The sequence below is a fragment of the Corvus cornix genome, chromosome 1, assembly GCF_000738735.6.
Source record: "Corvus cornix cornix isolate S_Up_H32 chromosome 1, ASM73873v5, whole genome shotgun sequence".
Lineage (NCBI taxonomy): Eukaryota > Metazoa > Chordata > Aves > Passeriformes > Corvidae > Corvus > Corvus cornix.
The window spans coordinates 96,210,116-96,234,665 of record NC_046332.1 but is presented as its reverse complement, the minus strand read 5'-3'; the positions used below and the strand labels follow the sequence as shown (position 1 = coordinate 96,234,665).

General features: G+C 37.6%; 1 protein-coding gene across 2 annotated transcripts in view; it reads left to right on the top strand.

Annotated features, from left to right (window-relative positions):
- Positions 1-24,550, top strand: part of NLGN4X (neuroligin 4 X-linked) — a 171,739-nt gene that overhangs the window by 11,807 nt on the left and 135,382 nt on the right. For both annotated transcript variants that reach the window (XM_010394352.4, XM_010394351.4), the window contains exon 2: positions 18,068-18,151. The gene's annotated coding sequence lies outside the window, so the exon portion shown is untranslated. The remainder of the gene's footprint in view (positions 1-18,067; positions 18,152-24,550) is intronic.

Sequence of the window (24,550 nt, the reverse complement as noted above, 5' to 3'; positions counted from 1 at the left end):
ATATATTGCCTTTATTTGCAAAAACATAAAAATTATTCCACCAAAAAAAGAAAAAAATAGATGAAGAATCTAGACTTTGTCTAAACTGTTACATGCTTTCCAGAGTCTTTCATATATCTTAAGAATAGTTTGCTTTGGATGAGAGAGAAAAGGAATACAGGAATGAATTTATTAATTTATTTTTGTTTCTTCTTTCTTTGTTTACTTTTTATTTGGCTAATGTACTGTATAAGGAAAAATGGTTTTCAAATATCTAGACTGAGATAAACCCCAAACCTGCAACACAGCTCAATCTTACTTCAGAAATGCACAAAATGACCACTTTAGGGAAGGAGAGAAGAAGGTGAAGATTTGAGTCTAGCCAAAATACAGAATCAGAATATAGCTCCAGTACTCACACTGGGAAATGCTTCTGGGTTCTCTGATCTGGATGTAACTAAAGTTGTGCCAGGAATCACTCTTGCCTATCCACCGTGATTTTGAAAGTAATAAGTTCACAGACTGTCATGACATAGCATGTACAGGACGACCAGGGGATTAGGCACAGCCAGCATGAGTTTAGGAAATGTAGGTCCTGCTTGACTAATGTGATCTCCTTTGATGACCAGGTTACCTGCCTAGTGGATGAAGGAAAGGCTGTTGTCTGTCTGGATTTCAAGAAAGCCTTTGACACCGTGTCCCTCAGCATTCTCCTGGAGAAACTGGCAGCCCATGTCTTGGACAGGTGCACTCTTGGCTGGGTTAAAAAATGGCTGGAAGACTGGGTCCAGAGAGTGGTGGTGAATGGAGTTACAGTGAGCTGTCAGGTGGCCACAAATGGTGTTCCCCAGGGCTCAGTGTTGGGGCCAGTCCTATTTCACATCTTTATCGACGATCAAGGGCATTCTCAGAAGTTCACAGATTGTGTGGGAGTTTTGATCTGCTGGAGGGTAGGAAGGGTCTGCCGAGGGATCTGGACAGCATGGATAGATGGACCAAGGCCAGCTGTATGAGGTTCAGTAAGATTAAGTGCTGGGTCCTGCACTTCAGTCACAACAACCCTATATATCACTACTGGCTTGGGGAAGAGTGGCTGGAAATTGACCCAGCAGAAAAGGACCTGGAAATGCTGGTCAGCAGCTGGCTGAATATTGGCCAGCATGTGCCCAGGTGGCCAAGAAGGCAAATGGCAACCTGGCTTGTATCAGAAGCAGTGTGGCCAGCAGGACCAGGGAAGCGATTGCTCCCCTGTACTCAGCACTAGTGAGGCCACACCTCAAGTACTGCAGTGAGTTCTGTAGTCCCCTCATTACAATAAAAACATTGAGGGGCTGGAGCATGTCCAGATAAGGGCAGTGTAGTAGGTGAAAGGTCTAGAGAGTAAGTCATTATGAGGAGCAAATGAGGAGCTGGGACTATTTAGCCTGGAGAAAAGGAGGCTCAGGGCAGACCTTACTGCTCTCTAGAACTGCCTAAAATGAGGTTGTAGCAGGGTGGGGGGTCAGCCTCTTCTCCCAGGCAACCAGGAAAAGGACAAGAGGAAATGGCTTCAGTCTGTACCAGGAGATGTTCAGGTTGGACACCAGGAAGAATTTCTTCACTGAAAGGGTGGTTCAGCATTGGAGTGGGCTGCCCAGGGAAGTGGTGGAATCACTATCCCTGGAAATGTTAAGAAGTGACTGGACTTGGCACTTAGTGGTGTTTAGTTGACATGGTGGTGTTCTGTGAAAGGGTGGGTAGTCTCAATGATCTTGGATGTCTTTTTCAGCCTTAATGATTCTGTGATCCTGTGACTTCATCTTTCTTTTTTCCTGGGCTGTCAGCCTAGAAACATAGAAAGAATTTTCATTCTATGTTTTCATATGTATTGTTGCACAAAGGGTGTTAATCTTGATTGAAGTATGGCAATTTTTAGGTTCAAGTGTTGCATATCTATGCACTACATATTGGGCTTCTGTACTGTAAATTAAAGTCTACAAAGCAAAAGGTAAGGAAAGCTGAAGCAGGAGGGTGGACAGAAGAGGGGCCATTCTTACTGTAGTGATAGTTTTTCCCACAAGTACCTGCCATACAAAACTATTGGGATTTGCAGTTGCAAGATTTTGATAACAACACCACAAGACCTAGAGAGTGAGAAGATCAAGGGGAAAAGAAAAATTATGTTATGGAGGGCTGTGGAAAACACTGCTTCAGTGGCTTAGATGATAGCATACAGGGCTGTGAATTGCAGACCCTTGACATTACAAAGGCTGAGATACTAATTTACTCAAGGCAAAACATGATTTAACAGCACTCATGAATGAAAAATTTGTTCTAGATCACTTAAACTTAACATCAGAGACATAAAACTTAGGATCATGTAGACATAACTTAGAGCTTTTGCCTGGATACTTCCTTTTTCTAAAAAAGGAAGAGTATAGAGAATTCTAAGGATATTTTTGTTTGTATTTACCTTGCTCTAGGTAAAGACAGTGTATCAGTAGAATACCTTTATTTTTAAACTATAGTCATCTTTTAAAACAAAACCCCATGATTTACTTTATGTTTTACTGTATTCATAAAAATAGAACCAGTACTTTTTTGTATAGTGTTTCTAAGTACTAGGTGACTTTGTATCCCTTTATAACTTCTCTTATTTCATAATGGATCCTTTGGAAGGAAGGGTGTTCTCTCTTCCTAAGACTACATCATTTATCAAACAGTAATTGCCATGGTACATTTAGATGTACTATGACTTTGTAAATCATCACAAGAATTGCCTGATATCCACATTACCCAATGCCTCAAGGTATTCCAAAATACAAAATCTAGCCACAGGCATTAACAACACATACAGTGATTGCTGTCATACTTTGGTGCTGTTCCCAGAAATGCCACATTCAGAAGGCTGTACTTTGAGGAATGATGCTGCATAATCAGATGGCTAAATTCATTAGAAGCTGAGGTACCACAACAGGGAGTTCAATGTTACCCTTGATGATCTTGGCTTTTGTGGTGGCAAACAGCAATACCCACAGAATTTCTTGATCTGTTTACCAAATGATTCAGTCTTTTAAACTATTCCCAACACTGGAAAATTTTTTCATCACATCTTTTAGCTTAGCTTCAGTTTTCTTTCCTGAGAAGGCATTGAAAAAATGCAGAAGTTCCTCAATAGTCCAGGTAACTACTTTGGACAATGAGATCAGTTGTTCAGTGGCTGGATGTTCAGGGTTTGGCTGATACAAACTGAAGAAGCTGAGAAATTGTGACTGTCAATTCTGGACTGTTCTGATATAAGAAAGAGGGAAAAACCCACATCCACCACCTTCCCTCCCCCTGCCCCTCCCCAAAAAGAACCAACAAAACCCCTTCTTTATTTTACGATATGCCTAACTCATTAGTGGTTGATGAAGGATCCTTACAAGGCTGCTACCCTGTTTCCCTCTGTGAATTGTGTGTATTCAGTTAGGCCATGTTTAAATTTTTTTGTTCAATGTCTACTGAATATATTACACAAACTAGGAGAACTAGAGAGGAATGCATTTTAGTTTTAGTCCACATATTTTAGATAATCAATTCATACTCACGTGTGCTGAGCTTTATGGCAAAAATTTCATGCTTTTTTTTTTCTGCAGCTGGTTCAGTGAAAACAACTTTGGTGAGGCACCAATAACCTCTGGATTTCAGTGATTTTCCTACTAGTAAATAAGCATCTTTCTCTCAAAGGTGTCTCTGTCAGATCAGGGAGGACTCTATCTGTCTGCCAGTGCCCTTTACCTCCTGCTAGTATATACTACTAGTTTAGCTCAGATGCCACTGAAAATCATAGTTCTGAATCTCTTGTAAATGCAGTGGGTTTTGGTTTTCACTATGAAAAAATATAAATAAAGTTATTTGTTACTTATTCTTCAATCTAGATACTTTCAGATGCTGACCAGATTAACTGGCTAGTTGGTTATCAAAAGTATATGCAGATAATTGGTAAGATTTTTCTGAAGTTTTTAAGGAAAGACCTTGCTTGAGTCCTGTGTGGGTTGGTTCATCCTGCATACCAGAAATCTCTTTTCAAACTGTAGACAGTTGTGTGCAAATTAGTTATTTTCAGTTTTCAATGCAATTTACAGGAATAATTAAGAATTCTGGGATGCAATTGACCTTTTTAAGGTTTTCTTCTGGATGAGATTAAGCACTTGTGATTAATGAATAAATGAATTTGATCAGGTGAAACTGAATCTTGGTCAGTTTACATTGTTCCACAGACTATAAGTTGTTGGTTTTCCTTTTCTAAGGCCTGTCTGAGACACCCATATTATTGGCGAAGCAAAGATCCCTTACAATTTATTGCTTTATTGTTATTTCTGTTTATATAAAGGTACAGGTCTTGTTTTAAGATAAAGGACTCCTCTTTTCATGGCTTACAGTTCTTGACGTTTGAACATCTGTGTCATTTTCAAACACATTTTCCTTATGAAGCTGTGGGGTTGTTTGATGTCTCATATGCTTGAATGCCATTGTTATTCTAGGATCTAGCCTTAATTTGAGGTTGTTACTGTACCTATCAGAGGCCTGAATCATCAGACTGTAGTCCTTCCTGAACTTCTGCATGCTAGCACATTTTTCAGGTTTTTGTGGGTTATTGGTGTCAAGAAATTTCATTCTTCTATCCAATATTGTCATTCAGTGGTTTTAGTTGTACATAAAAAATAGCAACTACTCAGTTTTGATGAATGCAAATTGTTATGTATGAAAGAAATAGAGTATTTTATATGCTGATTACCTTCAAGTACATTCTGTGCGAGACATCGTTTTGAAGAAATGTGTGGAGGAGTTTTATAGGATTTTCAATTATTCTGAATGTAATAGGGGTGAAAAAAAATACAAGGAGTATAGCATCTATTTGAAATAATTATAATAGATATGTTTTACTGTGTCTGAGTTTAACAACTCAGAGTATCATCTCTTATTCCTTTGGATGTTTTGCTAAGCAGAAAACAGTGGAGATGTGGCTGAATTTTTTGGGGATGGTAAAATGCAATGTAGAATACTTACATTTAGAGGACTAAGTTCACAATATAATCACTGGAAATCTCATATGTATTTCAGAAGGAAAATCTCCACATGAGTTGCCTGCTTAAATGTATTTAACACAAGACATAAAATTTAAACTTCCACAAGCAGCATTAAAACCAGCACCTTTCATTTCTAGCTAATACTGAATATTTTAAACCCCCTACTCTTTTTGGAATTATGAATTGCAGTATGAAAATTTGGAAGCAGAAGACTAGCTTCATTATTTATAATAATAGCTGAGCATATTATATAACTCCAATGACAAATAATTCTGTTTTAATATTTTACTGAAGGGTACCAATGAAGAGAATACCTAATAGAGTAGTTGTTGCAGCACAGGTCCCTCCATTCAGCAGCAACTGTTAATATTTCTCACATGAAAAGGGCTAAAGAATTCATATATGGATTTTTTTTTTTATTGAAACTCATGTTAAAAACATTTTCCAAATAAAAATTTTTCAGGTTCTAATAAAAATAGAATTTATGCATGTATATGTACATGTATTCTTCAACTCATTTCAAAGTTTGGTGCTTTTGATTGTCTTACAAAAGATTGCATGTGTCACTTGATAGCCTTAATGTAGACCTTTTTTTTAAATGAGTGATTTAAAAAAAAAATGAAACAAATGCAAACTCAAATTCTTTTAAAAATTGACAAAAGATCATCTGTAATGGTTCTTTTACTGTATGACTGCCACTTGAATACCATCTAGGGAAGGTTTGTTTTTGTGAGAGCATACATTACAGGTGGATTCTTGAGTGAAACACTAGCGGTTTTTTTGTGCACCAGTAATCAAATAGTGATAATCTTCGTTCGCAGTTGGAAGTGCTTACATGGCAAGAATCGAATTTCTAAAGCTTATGAGCTGTGTTTCCTACAAAGATTTTTTTTTCTTGATATCTTAAGTTCATTTTCAACTCCTGAGAATATTAAAAAAAATTAAATAATACAAAGTTAAAAGCTCTACTTAAAAACTCCTGTAAGAGTTAAGAGCTGTATTTAAAAACTGCAGAAACAAGAAGCATTTGCTCTGATATCCTGTAGTTTACTGAGGAAATCTAATAATTGAATTATTAACTAAAACCTGATGATGACTACAACAAAGGTATTTATCACTTAGCCATCTATGAGTCTCAGTTGCATCTTAGACATGTGAATAGGAAAAAAAAGAATGAGAAAGAACTGAAAACTACATTGTTTTTAGGTGTTTGTAGTACAAATTATATATTGCTGGAAGATTTAGTTTCTTTATAGAAACTTCAAATTGTTACTTGGATGCAGAATACCTTCGTTAGCATATTTACCTATGGTTCAAAAATTGTCTACAGATTAGGGAATTACTTGTTGAAAAATAACATAATAACATTTCGAGTTTGCAGAACCCGAGAAAGACAAGGATTTTATTGCTGCAGTGGTTTGTCACCAGAGGGGTTTTTGAGCTATTAGTTTTTCAAAACCTTTGAAGACAAGGCCACTTAGGTGCCTGGTTTGAGCTTCCACTTTGTCATTATCCTTCCAACTTATAACTTCCACACAAGTGTGTTTCAGGAGTCTGTGTGTACTCAGAGGAGTATTTCTACAAATATTTAAAAGCACTATGCAACAACTCCAGGTTACTGGATCAGTACCCATCCTCACAGTGACACGACAGTGCTGTTCAGCCCTTCAGAGGCTGGTGCTTTGCTCAGGCAGAAAGTCCTCTGGGACCTGAACTGTGGTCTTTGCATAGCACTACAATGCAGTATGTGACATACCAGTGTGGTCAGAGTTAGCTTTGTTTCACTATACAACTCAGGGTATATCAACACTTCTTAGAGCTTTTTGAGATAAAATTTGTATTGTGGTTTGCAAAATGAGAGCAATTTTCATTTGTGGAAGTGATTTCTAAAATATGTTTCTCTTTAATGCTCTGCTCGAGACCCTGTGGTAGTTATTGCTGTCACAACCATGCTCTTACGTGTGATTTATAACTTTCCAGTAGCAGCTACCAGCTATTGTCAGAATTTCCTCCCAAAATTATGTGTCCAATAGACTGCAGTCAAGTATGAGACAACAAGTATGAGACTTGGATATGTGGACTGACTTCTGCAGTTTATTGAGATAATGAGAACTTTTATTGACTTCAAAGGGCTCTGGATCAACCTCTTAGTTTCTGCTCAAAGCAACTGTAGCCTTTCTTCAATTTTTAATACTGAAACAGTAAAAGGCCAACATATTCATAGCTTGTTCTCTCATGAATATCTTTATTCTTCCAAGTAACAGCAGGGTAGAGAAAAGCAATTGACTTCTCAACCAGATAAATGGAAAGAGTAAAGATATTGTACTCATGACAATCATAAATTTGGGGTTGTTATGACCTGTAATCAACAGCATATGATATAACCTATTGCTATTGTACGCAGGAGATCTAAAGATGACTGACAGCCTAGAGCAAGTAAGATCTAGCTGAAAACAGAATGTTCTAAATACAGAACAATGACTCTATATATAGCCTTACAGTGAGAGCAATCTTTTCATTTCTCCTTCTGAAGGGAGACAAGAGAGGATTTATTTGACTTTTGGGAAGCTTTAGAATCTTCAGTAAATATTCCAAGACACTGGAATCATTTTAGGCAACTTACCCAGTTCATGTAATGGAGTTTCAATAAATTTACCAACGTATTGATTTCCTGCAGTGGGGAAATGTGAGGGATCTTCTTATTATTGTGTTTGTTATTTGCTTGCTCAAGTAATTATTCTACACTGTCCGATGCTAATTTTAGAGAATTCTAAATACAATAGATTCAGTTAGTACATGGAGTGGTTGATTATCTGAGGACTGAGATAATCCATTGTCATGTGTTAATGTTTCTCTTGTGGGTATTCCAGTGACCTCTCGTGACTCTTAACCTTTATCTAACATTTGGTACATGATTCATTCAGCACAATAAAACTATAATGAATGATTAAGTTGTAATGAATGAATTTAACTTTTTGCACTTGACTCAATTCTTAGTAGAAGCATTAAACAAACTGCATTTGTTGCACAAATGTCTTTTTAACACCTTAAACTTAATCAAAAGGATTTAGGGCCACATTCTCACCTTCTATACATGTTTTGACTGGTTTTCTGTCGATTGTTTCGTGGTCTTCACAGACTATTTGAAGTTACAGGAAAAGAAAAAAACCCCAAAACTCCTACAATGCCAAATACATTTACCACACCTTCTGTAAAGCACCTTAAGTCAAAATTTCAAGATTTCATACGGCCTGTTGCTGCTTGAGCTGCAGGAATTCACACTGTTCATCTGACAGTAAACTGGTGGTGAAGAGGGAGGTTGTACTGCAGGCGACATGCCCCAGTTGTAGAGGGAACCTAGTTTAGTTTTCTGTCCAGAAAAATCCATTTCAACCCGTGTAACTGCCTCTTTTCCTTCTAGAGATCAGGAATTGGGTTGATCATAAGGTTCCTGTCAGACTACTTCTCCTGTAGTCTGCTCATGCACTCCCAACATAATAGTAAAGCTGGTAGTGGCTGCCATCATTGCTGTTCTGTCACATTTTATCCCTAAAATGGAAATGAATTTTAAAATATTTACTTTTTTTATATATTTTGATTTTGGTAAACTACCAAAACTTTCCTGAGAAGGGAAAACTCATCGTTTTAAGTGCAGCCTGCATTAGCTAGGGTAGAATTTAATTAGAGGAAGAAAGGTTTCCAATGAAAGACTTTTCCTCTCATTGAATTTGAGGGAAGAGGAATTGGAGGCTTTGATATAAGTTCTCTGTAATTTTCTCTTGTTGCTCTTTGTTACCAAAGTAAATTCTGGCTGTATTTAGACTGCAAACCTGGGGTAGGATTTGAAACTGTTGGGGCAGATTGGGCTAAAAACCCAGGTTGAGCCATGATCTGGAACATCTTGGTAGTTAGCTTCATACCTTTCTTTCTGTTTCCTCCTACTTTTAGAGTTATTTTATTGGTTGAAACAGAACACCACATACACAAAAATGAAGAGAATTGTATTTTTACTAGGAAGTCTTGTGATGTAGACAACTGTGGGAATGAAGGCAATGGAGATAGAGTCATTAAGATGCAAGCTTAGATGGGCTCTCAAAAAACATCATGTGAAAGTCTTACAGGTATCAGAGGTGTTTGTGTTTGCTCACAAGGTTGCGGTTGCCAGATAGAGACTTAAGTGTTTTTTCTCTTCTTGGCAGGGAGGCTAAGAGAGGTGTAAGGGTGCCTACATCCCATTTCATGTCATTAAGTTTTTTGTGGTGCGGGAAGAAGATGGAGTTGTTTCTTTTCTGTTCTGACTTTCCATTGGTAGGCAGGTGATTCTGTACGATGATTTAAACCAATTAGGACGAGTTAAAATTTCTTCCCTTGTCTCTTGAGGATAGAATGAGGCCTGGGGTTATAGGACTGTAGCAATCCCGGTTCTATTTGACTTGAATCAGGCTTTTGCTCAGTTTTCACGAAAGATGTCAGAGATTATAGTTCAAGCTGTTCTTTAGTTGCTAATATTAAATGATGCTGCTCCATAAGGAGAAATAATGATCTGAGTAATTGATGAAGTGATTCACTGGCATGAATTAGACATAACCAAACACTGAACATCTGCTATAACCTTTGCAGCTGGAGTCTAGCTTGAGTCAATCATGTTGATGGCATATTCTGTCTTTCTTGAAAAACGTACATGTATTTACAGATCACGGAAGAACAGAATAACTGACTGAGGTTGGAAGGGACTTGTGGAGATGGTTTCTCAAATCTTACATTCAAGCAGAGACACCTACAGCTGATTGTCCAGGACTGTGTCCAGACAGTGTTTGAATATCTCCAAGGAGGGAGGTCCTACAATGGCTCAGAGTAACCTGTGTCAGTGCTTGATCACCCTCACAGTTGAAGAGTGTTTCCTGATATTCAGAGGAAAATTCCTATGTTCATTTGTGCCCGTTGCTTCTGGTCCCACTACTGAGCACCATTCAACACCTGAAATTTTGAATTAAGAAAAGATGAGATTTATAGAGAAATCTTTTTAATCAATATTTTAATGCTTCTGTTCACACTGATTGTTTTTAAAAGCTGCTAAAATCATCTTATCAGGCTGCTGTTGTACTTTGGATTTGTTTGTCTCTACTGCCCAGCTTCATCATAAGTTGCTTCTTGTGAAAATACTGTTCATTCTTTTTCACCAATCATTTTGAGACAAGTAAGGAAGTTGGAAAAACACATTTCTTGCAGCTTAAATCATGTGGGTTTTAGTCCATAGGTCAGTGTAGAATGTGGTTGTGTCTGCCCCTAGCTTTCGATGATAATGTCTACAAAGGTAAATACTGCTCAGAATAAACAAATTATTAAGTACCTTCTGGAAGGAGAAGAGATAGCAACAGGGAAGGAAACATAATATCAAGGTAGACAAAAGCGTAAATGTCTAAATGATCCGAGACTGTAATCCAGTGATGACACTTCTATACGTTGTGGTTTGAGACATTTATTTTTACCTGATGATTTAATGCAAAATGCAGAATGATTGAACTAGCAATCTCATTGCTCTTTCTTTATAAAATATTTTCTACTATGAAGATAGCCATTCTTACTTTATTTCATTTGTGATTCCTAAATTTTAAGACATGTTTTTTTTGTTAAAATTTCAGTTAGGTAATCTTGAAGTTTAGCAAGGTTTGTAAAGAGAGTTGCCATCACTCATTTTACTAAAAAATATACTTAGATAAAATGCTGAACTTCTGGATGCAGAAGAGCATTTCCTAAGGGGCTGAAACCAAAGTGGTGAATTTACACTGATAGCTTGCTAGTAACAAAAGTTCTGAGCTTTACCTTCTAAGGAAAAATAGATAGAACCCCTTTCTATCTATAACAACAGATTAATCTACCAATTAGACTATTTGAGAGGCAGTACCTCTGTGGCAGGCATAAGTGCTAAGAAGGTGGCTCAATCATGTAAAACAAAAGTGAAGATAGGTTATAATAAAAAATGAAAGCTTCTCCAGATAAGAGGAATAGAGACAAGAGTAAGACTCAGGTCTCTGTGGAGTCAGTAATTTTGAGTACTCATTGGAGTTAAGGGATTTAGTGCTTAGATGTATTAAGGTGTTAGTCTAGGTGGAGAAACAGGAAATAGAAGACTGTTATAAAAAAATCAGCCATAACTAGTTGCCTTTTTAAGAGGTTGTGCGAGTTTATTCTACTGCAGTGTTTGGTGTGGGTTTATCTTCATGTGTTTGCTTTAATCTACATAGTTTTCATGATGGTGGCTGGGGAAGGATATATCATGGGTTTAGGAGATGCAGATTTTGGTGATTATTTTATGGGTGGAATGACAATTGCTGAAAGGATATGGTCCTCATTTGTCTGTCATCGTGGGTCTGGTCACCGTAGAGTTTTTTCACCATGTTAACATTTCACTTGCTGTTCTCAACTTGGTAATTCTGTCACTGCATCACAGGGTACAGAAATGTCAGCGGCTCTGCATGGAGAGCAGCAGGGCAGGGACTGTCAGCCAGGACCTGTCCCCCCGGTCAGGAGCAGGGCAGCCAAGGGCACCGGGGCAGCTTCAGCCCCGGGCATCGGGAACCTCTTTGGCGGGTCGAGGCCAGGCTGGGCCATCGGCCCACTGTGAGCCCGGCTCAGCGGGGCCGTGGCAGGGCCGGGCAGGGCTGTGGGGAGCTGTGCCCGGCTCAGCGGGGCCGTGGCAGGGCCGGGCAGGGCTGTGGGGAGCTGTGCCCGGCTCAGCGGGGCCGTGGCAGGGCCGGGCAGGGCTGTGGGGAGCCGGGGACCGGCCCTGCCGCGGCACAGCCGGGCTGCGGCTGACGGGCGGTCCTGGGCCCCGGGCGAGTCAGGACTGGTGATGTCCTCAGCGACGTGCTACGTTGAAAGGCTCTCTGAAAATGTTCGTTCTGGAGATGCAGTATAGATGGGTCACATTCTGTGAAATGTCTGACATTTTGGTTTCATTCAGGAGAACTGGGAAACACCATGGAGGTGAAAATGAGTAAGAGCTCAGTTTCCAAGAGAAGGAAGTCTCAGAACCTCTGTTGCTGTCAGTCGGGCCCTCTGCTTTGTATCCTTGGCAACTTTCATCAACACTGAACTGGAATAGCCTCCCTATGCATGTTCTATCCATCGGAAATGTGTTTCAGTAGTATAGGAATGGAAATTTATGCAGCTAGATAGGCAATTCCGTAAGTGCAGACAGATTTTGATGCACTGATTTCAGTTTGATAGCTGGGATTGCATTTTCCCTTACCTTACACTGCATTTCTATGGGGTGTGTGAAAACCAGCTCAGTGGTTTAACCAGCAATGATAGTATCTGACACATCATCTATGGAAAGATAAAAAACTTTTCCACTTATAAGAGGGCTTTCATGTATGAGTTTTTATAGAATGCATTTTTAGTTATTCCAGTCTTTCTGTCTGTGCAGATTTTTGGAGAATTTTTTCCTGAATCACCTAGGCTCTTAAAAAAAATCATAAGGGAGAAAGGCAGATATGTTCATCAGAGTTTGCTCATACATAGAGAAGCATATATAATTTCATCAAAGGTAATTGCTTTACTAGTAATAACTTCACAGTGACAGAGATAATTAACATTACCTTGAGCATAGCAAGAGCCTTGCTGTAATAGCTGTTTAAGTGCCTTTTCATACATTTCTTGCTGTTAGTTCCAGATACAAAAATAATATTAAAAGTCCCAAGGAAACTTAACTAGATACTTGGAAGTGGGGACCAAAAGATGATCTGAACTCCATGCCACTGGCTGGATTATTCTGTCTTCTATTAATCTTATTCCCTATCTACAGTCTCTGAATGCTGTACCTTGACAAGTTTGAGGGCTATTATGTGGAACTCTTGCTGTTCCATCTGATCTTTAATTTCAATATGTCTCAGCATGGTCTTGAAGCTCTCTTTGGATTTTTTTTTTCTTTGGCTTCGGTTTTGTCCTTAGTCTTTCTTTTTAAATTCAGATTGTTCTTTTCCTCTCTGCTTTCTGCTGTCTTTCTCCTTTAGCTGTGTCTCGTCCTCCTTTTCCTCCTCCTCCTTAATCTCAGGCTTGGCCTTTCTTTTATCTGTGGCTTGAGATTCAACCTTTTCTTTTAACATGTGGCTGGCACTCTCCCCTTCTCTTTGACCTTAGACTTAGCATTTCCTATGTTCTCCATTTTTTTCTATGTCTTGTTATACATGCTTTTTTTGGCATTGTTACTTTCTGGCCTGGAGTTTCCCTAAGAGGATTTATCGTTCCATTTGCCATTCAGAATTTCTTAACACAGCAAATTACTCTCTTCTGCATCTTCAGCATTTCTCTGGTTTGTGTTGCTGTTTTCGGCTTAGGCTTCATGAGTTTAATTCCACCTGACTTCTCATAGCAGTTTGCAAATTCTTCAGAAGATTTGTTTTGTTTTGATTCAAAGTGAGTCTAATGTCTTTGTTTCCAGCCTGGTTGTCGTATTTTGGGTTTGTTTTGTTGTTGGGGGTTTTTTTAGTTGTTTTTAGGTTTGGTTTGTCTTTTTTCCCCCTCAGCATGGCCTATGTTTTTTCTGCAAATTTTCAGGTTTTTACCTGTAGTATTAATTATTAGGTTTGTTTGGAACCTCATTGCACCAATATTGTCGTCCTTTCATCCTTTGTTTTGTAATGAAATGTGTATTCTATTCAAATATTTACCTTCATTTATTCTCCTGATGAGGAAGAGTTTTTAATCTTTTTTATATGCTATATCATTCATGATATCTTTTTTTTGATAGGTGGTTCAGGATGTTTCTGATGTGGCCCATGTGAGAAATTAACCTGTGTTTTGCCAGTTGGTTTAGCAAAAATTCATATCCAAATAATTTTGAAGGCAAGACTTCCCAAGAAATGTTAGTACTTTATGGAAAAAGTAAGCATCACTGCAAATTCATATCACTTGTTCCTAGATGCCATCATGCCTTACACACAGCTTCATTTCTCCTCTCCATCTGCGTCCTGTGGAGATAGCCTCAGCCTTTCCATTCCTGTGTTACTGCTTCTTTGCTGCTGCTGTATCTTTGGTAGCAGCCCATTTTCTCTGAAGAGCAGTCTCTGTTTATTGTTTGTGTTAGGCTGTTCTGCCTACTTCCTCTGTTTATCTTTGGTCTCTGCTACACTTTTTCCTGCCCTTAGACCTTGCCAAGATTCATACAATCCTAATCTTTTGTTTTCTTGTAGTTTCTCTCTGAAGCCACCCACCTGTTTTGTAGGATATTTTAGTTATTTGTGGCTGAGGATACAGTCCCTCATCTCTGGCTTCAGAGTAGTGTCAGTCTTTTTTCCCTGCTTTCTCTGACTATTGCTGCCACAAGGGCATCCTTATGGGACAGGCAGAAATCAAAACTAGAGGTACAGAAAGGTTCAGAGGTTCAACTACTTAAAACAGAAATAGATGAGCAGAGAATCATGAGGAATGTATATGGGAGAGAAAGAAGAAACACAGGATTCACGTCTCTTTCTGATCTGCTTGAAGACAAGGACTGTAACTCAGAATAAGTACATTGAGAGGGAGTGTGTGGATGAGAGGCTTCCTGTCTTCTGGTGTGCTGCTTTCGATTGAAGTTCCAAAATGGGTCTGCGAAATGGGAGGTTTCTTCTGGATGAATTTCCTTCCTTTAGGCAAAGAGAGAGTTACTGCCTATTCAGCAAAGGAGAAGTTACATTTCACTGCCTTTGCATTATTTGATAATTAATTATATTTGGTTCAAGTAAAGAAATTAAGATACCACCACTCATTTCTTAGATATCTCAAAATCAACATTACCTCAGCTGTTATATGTGCAGAGTGGGTTGTTCATTTTCTAATTTGAAGCCCACACCCTTTGACTCATGAAGATTAATAAGTCTTCTACATTTCAGGATGTCTTTTTCCCCCCCACTAAAATACAAAGGAAGCCTATGGTCAGATTTAGTTATTTTGCTTTCATATACTTTAATTAGGGGAAAAAACGATTTCATTTGCATATCTCTGATACTCCTCTAGCTGGTCTGTGTCTATTTCCTGCTGTGAGATCTACCTCTAACTAGCTTTCCTCTTCTGAATGGCGCCTTCCTCCCAAACTGTCCAGGCAATAAGGAGTTGGAATAGCAACATCTGCTTATTTGATATTCTGGCTTCTGGACTATTGGTACTGAGGGAATATCACAGAACTGCCTGCATGCATTTACTCATGCTCTTAGGCACATGGTGTGATTCTTGGGGTGTCCTGCACAGGACCAGGAGTTGGATTTGATGATCTGATGAGTCCCTTCCAGCTCAGCATATTCTATGACCCATTGTTTCATTACTGATTTTCTGTTTATAGTTAAAAAGATTCAATAATTTAATTGCTGTGAAATACAATTGCTGTCACTACATATGAAATTTTTCAGTTTAACAGTGGGGAGAGCTTATTGTGAAAGTTTTCAAAAGAAAGAACTTGGTATGAAAATGAATTGAAAGGGAAAAGTGTATAAACACTGTAAAGGTTACAGATTTAAAGATGTTAAGATTAAATTCAGAAGAGTGCATTTTCTTAGACTTCATGAACCTATCTACTCAAACAGAAGTTAATTACAATAGTCCAGTGATTGTGTTGAATAAATTTGAGCATCAAAGAATGAACAAATGGTATTAGCTTATATCTAGGTATTTCCAGGAGCTCTCAGGGGTTTTGGGGATGGCTGGAGAGAGTGGGTCATCATGTTCAAAACAAAATGGTATTTTTTATGAGACAGAGATTTTATTTCTCAAGTAGACTGAGATAACTGTACGCAATGACAGAATGTTGGTATTAATGGGTTCCTGTTGTATCACCTATAAAATCAGAGACAGTTGTGGTAATTCTGAGAAACTACTCAAGTAAGTAAGTTTAAATTGGGTAACATTAAAACTAGGGCCATTATAGCACCATCAGATTTAAGTTACAAATGCATCTGTGAGATGGTGAGCAAACCTGTTAAAAAATTTCAGAAAAAATATGCTTAGAGGGACTGCCAGATTCCCATAATATTTTTATTAAAATTTTGTGGTTATGAGGAAATCAGTTGTCACAGATATGAAGACAAAATAGCTTTATAAAAAAGAAAAACGTGTGTAGACAATGCCTATATTGTCTTAGGACTGAACTGCTATTCTTTTAATGTGTGCCCATGCTTCCCAATAGAAAGGAAGTACAGTATTTACTGTTGCTCTTTTGAAAGCAATTGACTATTGCAGAGATAAAGTCTAAACATGATCTGTAAATGGACATTGTGGTTTACTAAAATATATAAAGTTTAAATTATAACCTAGTCATCTACAATCAAATACAGTCTGCCAAGGACAACTAGAAGACAGTGTAAGATAATATGAAGGTGAAAAGGATAAACACATAGGTACAGAGGTAAACTTGGAAAACCTAGTTCACAAATAGTAATTTCTTAATTCATATTTATCCTTTAAAGTTGGAGACTATTTTGGTATCAAGGAGAGACAGTAAATACAGTCCCTGTGTTTACCAGTAAAGCTGAACTCTCTTCTCTTTTCTCTTCCTGTAGCAGTAATTAAGCTATAAAGGATGTTGAAATAAAGAAACACAGGTTTAAAATAACTGAGAAGTGAAGCTGTGTTAGCTTTAGCTTATTTTCACTGCCATTCACAGCCATTCCTTAAATCCTTCCTTATTTCTTATACCCTAGGTTTAATCACATACTGCTTTTGGAGAATTGGAATGACTGTCAAAGTCTATGTGAGCAGTGAAATCTCCAGTAAAAGTGCCACTGTCATGTGGATAGATTTAAGACATTACCATAGCTTGGAATAAAGATTGTCCTAAACTTCAACATCTGATTCCTCAATGGGCGTATATGAAAAGCCGCACTGTTGCCAGGCTTCCCCTGCAGCAAGTGTCCAGATGGACACTTTGACAGTTTAGCTAGGATGTTTCACACATTCCTTATTCATAAGGAATTCTGCTTTTCTTCATATTTCAGAATTTCTCCTTTTCAGATGTATATTCACATAGACATCCACTGGTACTTATTTCCAGCCTATAAAGATAATCACTGTGTTTACACAGAACTGAGGCCTGTGTTTGCAGCTGTTACAATGAATTGCACTTACAGGGAATGGTTTGGCTGTAGAGAGTCAAACCATTCATGAGGAAGTATTCACTGTGATTCAAATTGCAGAATCTACAATCTGTGTGCTGAGCAACTTAATTAAAATAAGAATAAATGATAAGAAAGAAGTGCCTTTAAGAGTGATGCAGAGAAAAGTAGAGTGCATATTTCCCATAAAATCTGCTGGCTTTGGAGGGAAGAGAAGTAATTAAGGTATTAAAGTCTTGAAAACTATTAAAATTACCTGAAATACCTTTCTGAACACTATTAAGGTTTGAGTTTTAAATCACAGTGTCTCAAGATACTCTTGACAGAACAGACTGTTGATAAATACCAGTATTTATCTAAATAGTCTATCTAAAATGGATAGCTTCTTCAGAAATAGTCTATCCATTAAAATGTCATTTGAAGTATAAACTATAGTTTTGAATTACACATAGGAAAGAATAAACAATAGTAAAATGGCTTAAAAATTTGATTATTTAAATTAAATTGAATATATTTTAATATATTTGACTATTCAAATTTTATATTTGGTTATGCATAATATATGTTTACAGAAATATTTAAAACCAAAGTGTTTGGTCATGCTTTCTTCTGTTTCTTGGATTTCAAATTATTTACTTGCCTTAGCAGCTTCTCAAAAATGTATACTTTTGTGGTATACAGGTTTAAAGACAATTTTGTCTTCGTAGCAGTGATCAATCTGCAAAGAAAAAAATATTGCTAGCAATTTTTATTACAGAAATGAATACACTATGCTTAATGTATTTATTGTGTGGTAATTAATATTGTGACTTCTCTCTTTTTGGAATCTTGAAAAACAGCATTACAGGTGATTTATTTATTTATTAAGTAACCTATTCACCATTTGTGACTCATAACCATGCATTTCTTTTCTTCATTTACTGAAGAACACTATATATTTTTTCCTAACAGGAAAAATTCCTGCTGTAACTAAAATGACATCATGCTGCCTCCTATGGGGGAATGCTGAAGCCTTCTCAAAAATACAACACAGTGGTAAGTACTAAAAGTATGTTCATAGCAATTCCTTTTTTCATAAAAATATGTAAAAGAAAGATGGCAAGTCTCTGTTGCTGTGTTTGAAATATCTTTGCAATATATTGTGCTAGTTTGAAAACAATCCAGTGGGAGGCACCAAGTCAGAATAACAATTTAAAAGGGAAATTTAAAAAAAAAGGCAGAAAACACTGGTTCAAACTGACAGGGTCAAGATACAGCCTGCTAGTCAGGGTGGTGGTAGCAATCCAATGAAATGGTGGCTGCAGTCCTCCTGAAGTGGTGATCCTGTAGAAGGCCTGCTCTTCCTTGGAAGGTCCAGTGGTGGCTGTGTAGCTCCTGTTCTCTGGGAATCCAGTGGAAAGGGTGTCTGTGGTGTTCGGAATCTCAGATTATATACAGGATGGAATGCTTGGTTCCTCCCTCTGGGTGGAGCATGTCACAATGGGATGATGAGTCATTAAGCAAGGCGTTGATTGGGCTCATTAACAGAAGATAGTCCGGAGGGAGGAGGCAAGGAAACACTGCCCCACCTGGTTTCAACAGCTCATGAGGATGGTAATAGAATACACTGCAACCCAGGACATATATACATCCAGTTGAAAGGTTTGTTTACCGTGTGTTCATTCAATGAGACAGGGAATACAGTTCATTGTAAGCGTTAGCGCTGTTTATGTGCTTACTTATGATAAGCATGAATTGTTATTATTTTTCCATTCTATAAGTATTGAATGATGCCAATCAGTTTGTAGTTAAAAGACATGAGATTAAACCTGGCTATTGTGACACTGCTACTTAGTAAAGTTTGGGGGTTCCTGGCCACACTGTACCAGATAGAGCTGACAGTCTTCAGTTTTCATTACAAGGTTGGGTTCCAGAGTTCTTGTGGGGCTGTACTAAAAAAGAGGCTTGGTTGCTGTTTCCACATTGTTACCGTAAGTGTTGGGGTCTCCTCCCCCTGCCATGTAGCCCTGGGAGAGGGGCCCTGAGGGGAGACACGGGATTTCCCTGGCCCTGGTCAGCCTCGTTCCCCACTGGTTGTTTTGTGTTCCCCTGCACGGGCAAGGACCCTCGGGTCCTGTGACTGTAAGAGTTCCTCGGCAGAGCCCCGGCCATGCAGCTGGAGAAATAAACACCTCTGAAACATCTACCAAGAATCGGTCCATATATATTTCTTTTCCACGGGACTCCTGGTTTGATATATGCGTATTACAGTAATCCCCGCTATAGCAATAAGGATCTATTTTTTCTTCTCAGTTTTTAGCAAAATATGAGAGAACATATTTTAATGTATAGCATGCACACAGGTAATGCATGTAGTTATATGTATGTGTATATACATGTACACAGATATGTAAACATTCTTATATCAATAAGAAATACGTGCCAAGGGTTTTATTTAGGAATCTATGCATAGAATATATTCTATTTATAAAACACCTTAATCTAATTACCATTCTTCCATACTGTGCCTGACACATTGATTAGTGAGAAGGGAATGAGATATAAAAGAGACCAGAAAAGTTTCTCTGGTGCACATTCTTCCTTTTCACTTTATATTATCCATGAACTTCAAAGCAGATGTGACTTTTTCTGTAATCATTACACTAGCTGTAGTACAACAATGTTTCAATTTTCTGTTGACACTGGGACCTAAATTCAAGGAGAAGGAATAATAATATATCTGATGTGATGAGAAAGTTGTGAATAAGCAATAATTCAAAGTGTGACAGGCTAGTTATGAGAATAGAGGGTACCATTATGTGAAATGTAAAATTCAGACAAAGAAAATAACAGCTTTGAAAATTCCTGTGATTTGCATCACTGAACCATGTTTATTCCAATTTGTAGCAATTTACATGCAATTGAACAAAAAATACTTTATGAACAGCGGCCTGTTTAATAGTTTAGCATCCACACTGATTGTGATAATATCTGAATTCTTAAGGGTTATATAGTGAGTAATACAATATGCATGAATGACATACATAGAATTCACTTACTCTACTTCAGACAACTCATGACTTTTTTTTCAGGAATGAGAAAAGCAAGTGATATAAAGAATACAAGGCTCATATAAAGCTAAAGTCAGAGTTGAAATAATAACAATTCCTTTGGGATTAAAAAATTGTGGTACCTTTACCTTGTCTGGCACTAGAATAAGCCACAGTCATGTTTCAAGAAGGGAAAGTCTCATCTCAAGATAATCACAGTCCACTGAGATAGACCACAAGACGCTGGGGAGAGGGTTCTGAAGGGGAAACTGAGGGATAGTGTGATTTTAGTTTCCTCTGTTTTCTCAGCATTTTGTTTGTTCTTCATAACGCACAGCAGGAAAGTCAGAGAGAAGGAGAAGAAAAGGAAGCAAACAACATTAAAACAAAAAAGTGAGATGGAGCCTATTGATGTCTGGCTTTTAACTCACACTGCAAGTTAGTGAACATCAGAAGCCAGCTGTGCCTTTTGAAAATTTCCTTGTTCATGTGAGGTGATAATTGGACTATACATTAAAAAAAGCAACCAAAGAAAAAGAGATTAGAAAATGGAGTTATAAATCAGGATAAAATTTATTTCTGCTTCTCTGTTTGCTAATTTTCTGAAGTAGCCACAAATATTTGTGTTCAACTGCCAACCCTGAGGTACTCCAAAATATACAACAGAACTACAGAAATATTTGTTAATTTCCTTTTTTGTCTAGAAAAGGTTTGTATTGAGAATATTTCAGGAGACAAATAGAAATGGATCTGAAAGCCTTCATGAAAATATATAATTCAAGCCAAACTAACCTTAAAGTTGTATCTTCAGAAGACAATAGGGATCCATTTATGAACAGAAGAACAAAAAAATTTAAAAAATAACTAGGGACAGTAACTTGGACAGATTTTGACTATGACTTTGGCTATATTGTACTCTTTTAGTTAAGAGAAATACAGAAAGAAATCCCTAAATCTTGAACATTTTAACTGCTTACTTGCTATCTTTCTCATCCGTAATTCCAGATAAAATTCTTCAACGTGATAAACCCATGACCTTTCTCAAGAACAGAAAACATCAGTTTATGTTTGGAGTACAAGAAATGTATTTTCTGGAAATGCACAATGTAGTAGCAAAAATTGAAGCAAACAAATGGCCCGTGCCTTGTCCTCAGATTTTGATCTTACATCAGAAGTGTAAAGAGAGTTTAAATGGTGGAATTTCATCCTAGAATCCCAGCCTGACAGCTGAATGTGCAGATGGAGCCCTGTGGTAGTCTGTGAAGTGCTGTGTCTTTTCTTTGATATAGCCACATACTGTCAGATTCTTGATCATGTTCTCAGATTCTGATCAAACCTTCTGTCTTGTATCATTTATGGTAACAAATGTGAAGAAAAAATAAAGCCTTTTTATTAGAAGGCAGGAATAAATTGTTCCAGTTTTAGTCTTGGGAGTTTTAGGAAACAGATCAACTCTTTGTTCTCTGAGGAAAATCAGGGCACAATATATTCTCATTCTTAGAGCTTTCAGCTCTCCTCAGCTTACTTTTCAGCTCTTGGGATTCAGATAAGAATCTTTGCCTTCCTCTTGTCAGGATTTAAGGATGTATGTGAAAGTGTACTCAGCTGAGCAGTCCAACTTCTGGTTAAGCAGCATCTTCAACTCCTCCAGTTTTCTTTTTAGGCTCTCACTGATTTTATACTCGTAGGTGGAAAAAAATGCTCCCCACATTTTATCTGTCTTGGTGAAATATTTGCACAATTTTAGTATGGAAATCTATCAGTTATGTAGGCTCCTAAGACCTGTACTATGATACATAGGCCCTGCTGACATTATAGTGTTCATTCTTCCTACCAATTCTTAATTTTGAAACACAAGGAAGGAAGGAAGGAAGGAAAGAACCCAGTTTAAAATTCTTTCCTTTTATAAAGATAGAAGGTGTGTTTTCCAGACTGAAACATAACTGATAAGCAGGAGCAACTAATGAAGTTATCAACTGAACCCAGACTGATGGTCTGGTCATGTCAATTAATTGAGGCTGATGCTCAGCATTTCAGTAAGTTTCCAAATTGGAAACTGTATCTTCTTCAAGAAATTCCAGTAGTGTGAATTGAATTTAACACCTACTGTTTGGAAATTTAACCAGGCTTTAATTAGAGTTTGTCTAGATTTGGTTGTAGGATGTTCCAAAGCTCTCTATGCATCTACAAATTTGTTTCCAGGGAGAGTATTCTGAAATCATAAATCCAGTGTGTCTCAGTTGATCTAGAAAAAATAAATTAAGTTGCATCATCTGCTTTGCTGTGAGATGTTACTGGTAAGCCTAATCTTAGCAAATCCAGTACATCACTGATATTAGGGTGTGTTTTCCATTAAAGGTAGAGACCTACTGTGAATAGTGGAATCAAAATATTCAGATTCTCTAATGAATATAAATAATTCCTTGCTTCCGTTTGAATTCAAAGCGATGTATCCATTAATTTTTTATTCCAATATTTAGTTATGTATTTTGGTATGACTGACCTAAAGTACCTAGAAGTAGGTAAACTCTGATGACCTCCACCAATATGTGAATATCTGAAGAACCCAAATGAGAATGGAATACATTTTCAAGTACTACTCAGATATGAAATAGCAAACACCAAAACTTTTCAGGTCATTAAATTTACTTTCAGGTGGCAATGTAATTAAGTAATTTTAAAACTTCTACCTAAGTTCATTGGCTTTATTAAAAGCTTTGGGAAGATAGTTAAACAATTTTATAAAAGTATGAGTCATGATTGTCTTGAATCTTTAAGACTCATACACTGTTCTTATCTAAGTAATGCTTCCAGAAATATAATTGATTTTGTAGAAAATTAATTTGAACATAACATTACACAAAGTATTGTACAACAATAATAGAGAATGGCTAAAGTTGTGTAATTTCAACATTATACAGACTTCATGGATAATGGGAGTTCACTGAATCATAACATCATAAGTAAAAGTGAAATAAAAATAATCACACTCTTTTGCACAGACAGCTCATTTAAAGTTCAGTCATGTTCAATTCAAAGAAGTGGAGTGCAAATTTTACTATCTCAGTGTTTAAACTTGAAAATGTTTTATCACCGTGACTCATAATTTAAATCTACTGTACTGAATAACAGGTAGTGAGTGATGTTATATCTGTTATATCTGTTTCTACAGGGAACTCTTAACTCTTGAGAAAGTACATAATAACTCAGTGTTGGGTTTTTTTCTAAGAACAATAAAGCTTTTGAGCACAAGTTTCCAGTGTAAATGAATTACAGGCAAGCAGTTGTCCTCTTCCTGTCAAGGTTCAGAACACACTGAATCTGCATTTTTAACCACAAGACCACAGTTTGTTTTGTTTGGACAACTCAGTAGCTGACAAGAAGGGACGACCATCTATATCTCTTAACAAATATCCCTTTACCTGCTGTACAGCAGTTATCTCCCTCAGTTTTCATATAAAAGGAATAGCTCTGTGTAATGGCAAAATCTTGTGTCCTTCTAGTATCCCCATGACTTAATTTGAGCTCTGCACCCTGAAGTTCAAGTTTCTTTTAGAAACAACTGACAGAAGATGATTTCTGGGATCATCAGCTCCAGCTTCTATAACAGAGGATGACCATATCATGCAATGCTTTTTATACAGGTTGTAATCTAGGTTTGGAAACCAAGGGGTACATTGATTACTGGTGGAAACCAGTAATGAATGATGTCTCTCAAAGGTCATACTGGGACAATGCTATTAAATATCTTCATCAGTAACATAGACAATGGGATTAAATGCACCTCAGCAAGTCTGTGGATGAGTGGTGCAACTGATTCACTTGAAGGAAGAAATGCCATCCAGGGGTACCCTCAACAGGCTGCAGAAATGCGTCCATGAAAACTTAATGAAGTTCAGCAAGACCAGTATAAGGTCCTGCACCTGTGTCATGGCACTTCCAGATCCATTATCAGTATGGGCTGGATGGTGAATGGATTAAAAGTAGCCTTGCAAAGAAGGACTTGGAGGTACTGGTGGATGAGAAATTGTTAATGAGTCAGCAACGTGTGCTTGCAGCCCTAAGCCAACTGTACTCCGGGTTGCATCAAAAGAAGTGGCCAACAGGTCGATGGAGGTGATTCTGCCCCTTTATTCTGCTCTGGTGAAACTCACCTTGGAATGCTGTGTCCAGTTCTGGAGTCTTCAACACTAGAAAGATGTGGACATGTAAGAGTGGGTCCAAAGGATGGCCACAAAGATGATCAGAGGACTGGAACACCTTGCTTGTGAAGACAGACTGAGACAGTTGGAGTTGCTCAGCCTGAAGAAGACTCTTATGAGGTCTTACTGGAGCCTTTCAGTATATAAAAAAGGGCTGACAAGAAATGTGGAGAGATACTTTTTTTCAGGGCCTGTAGTGACAG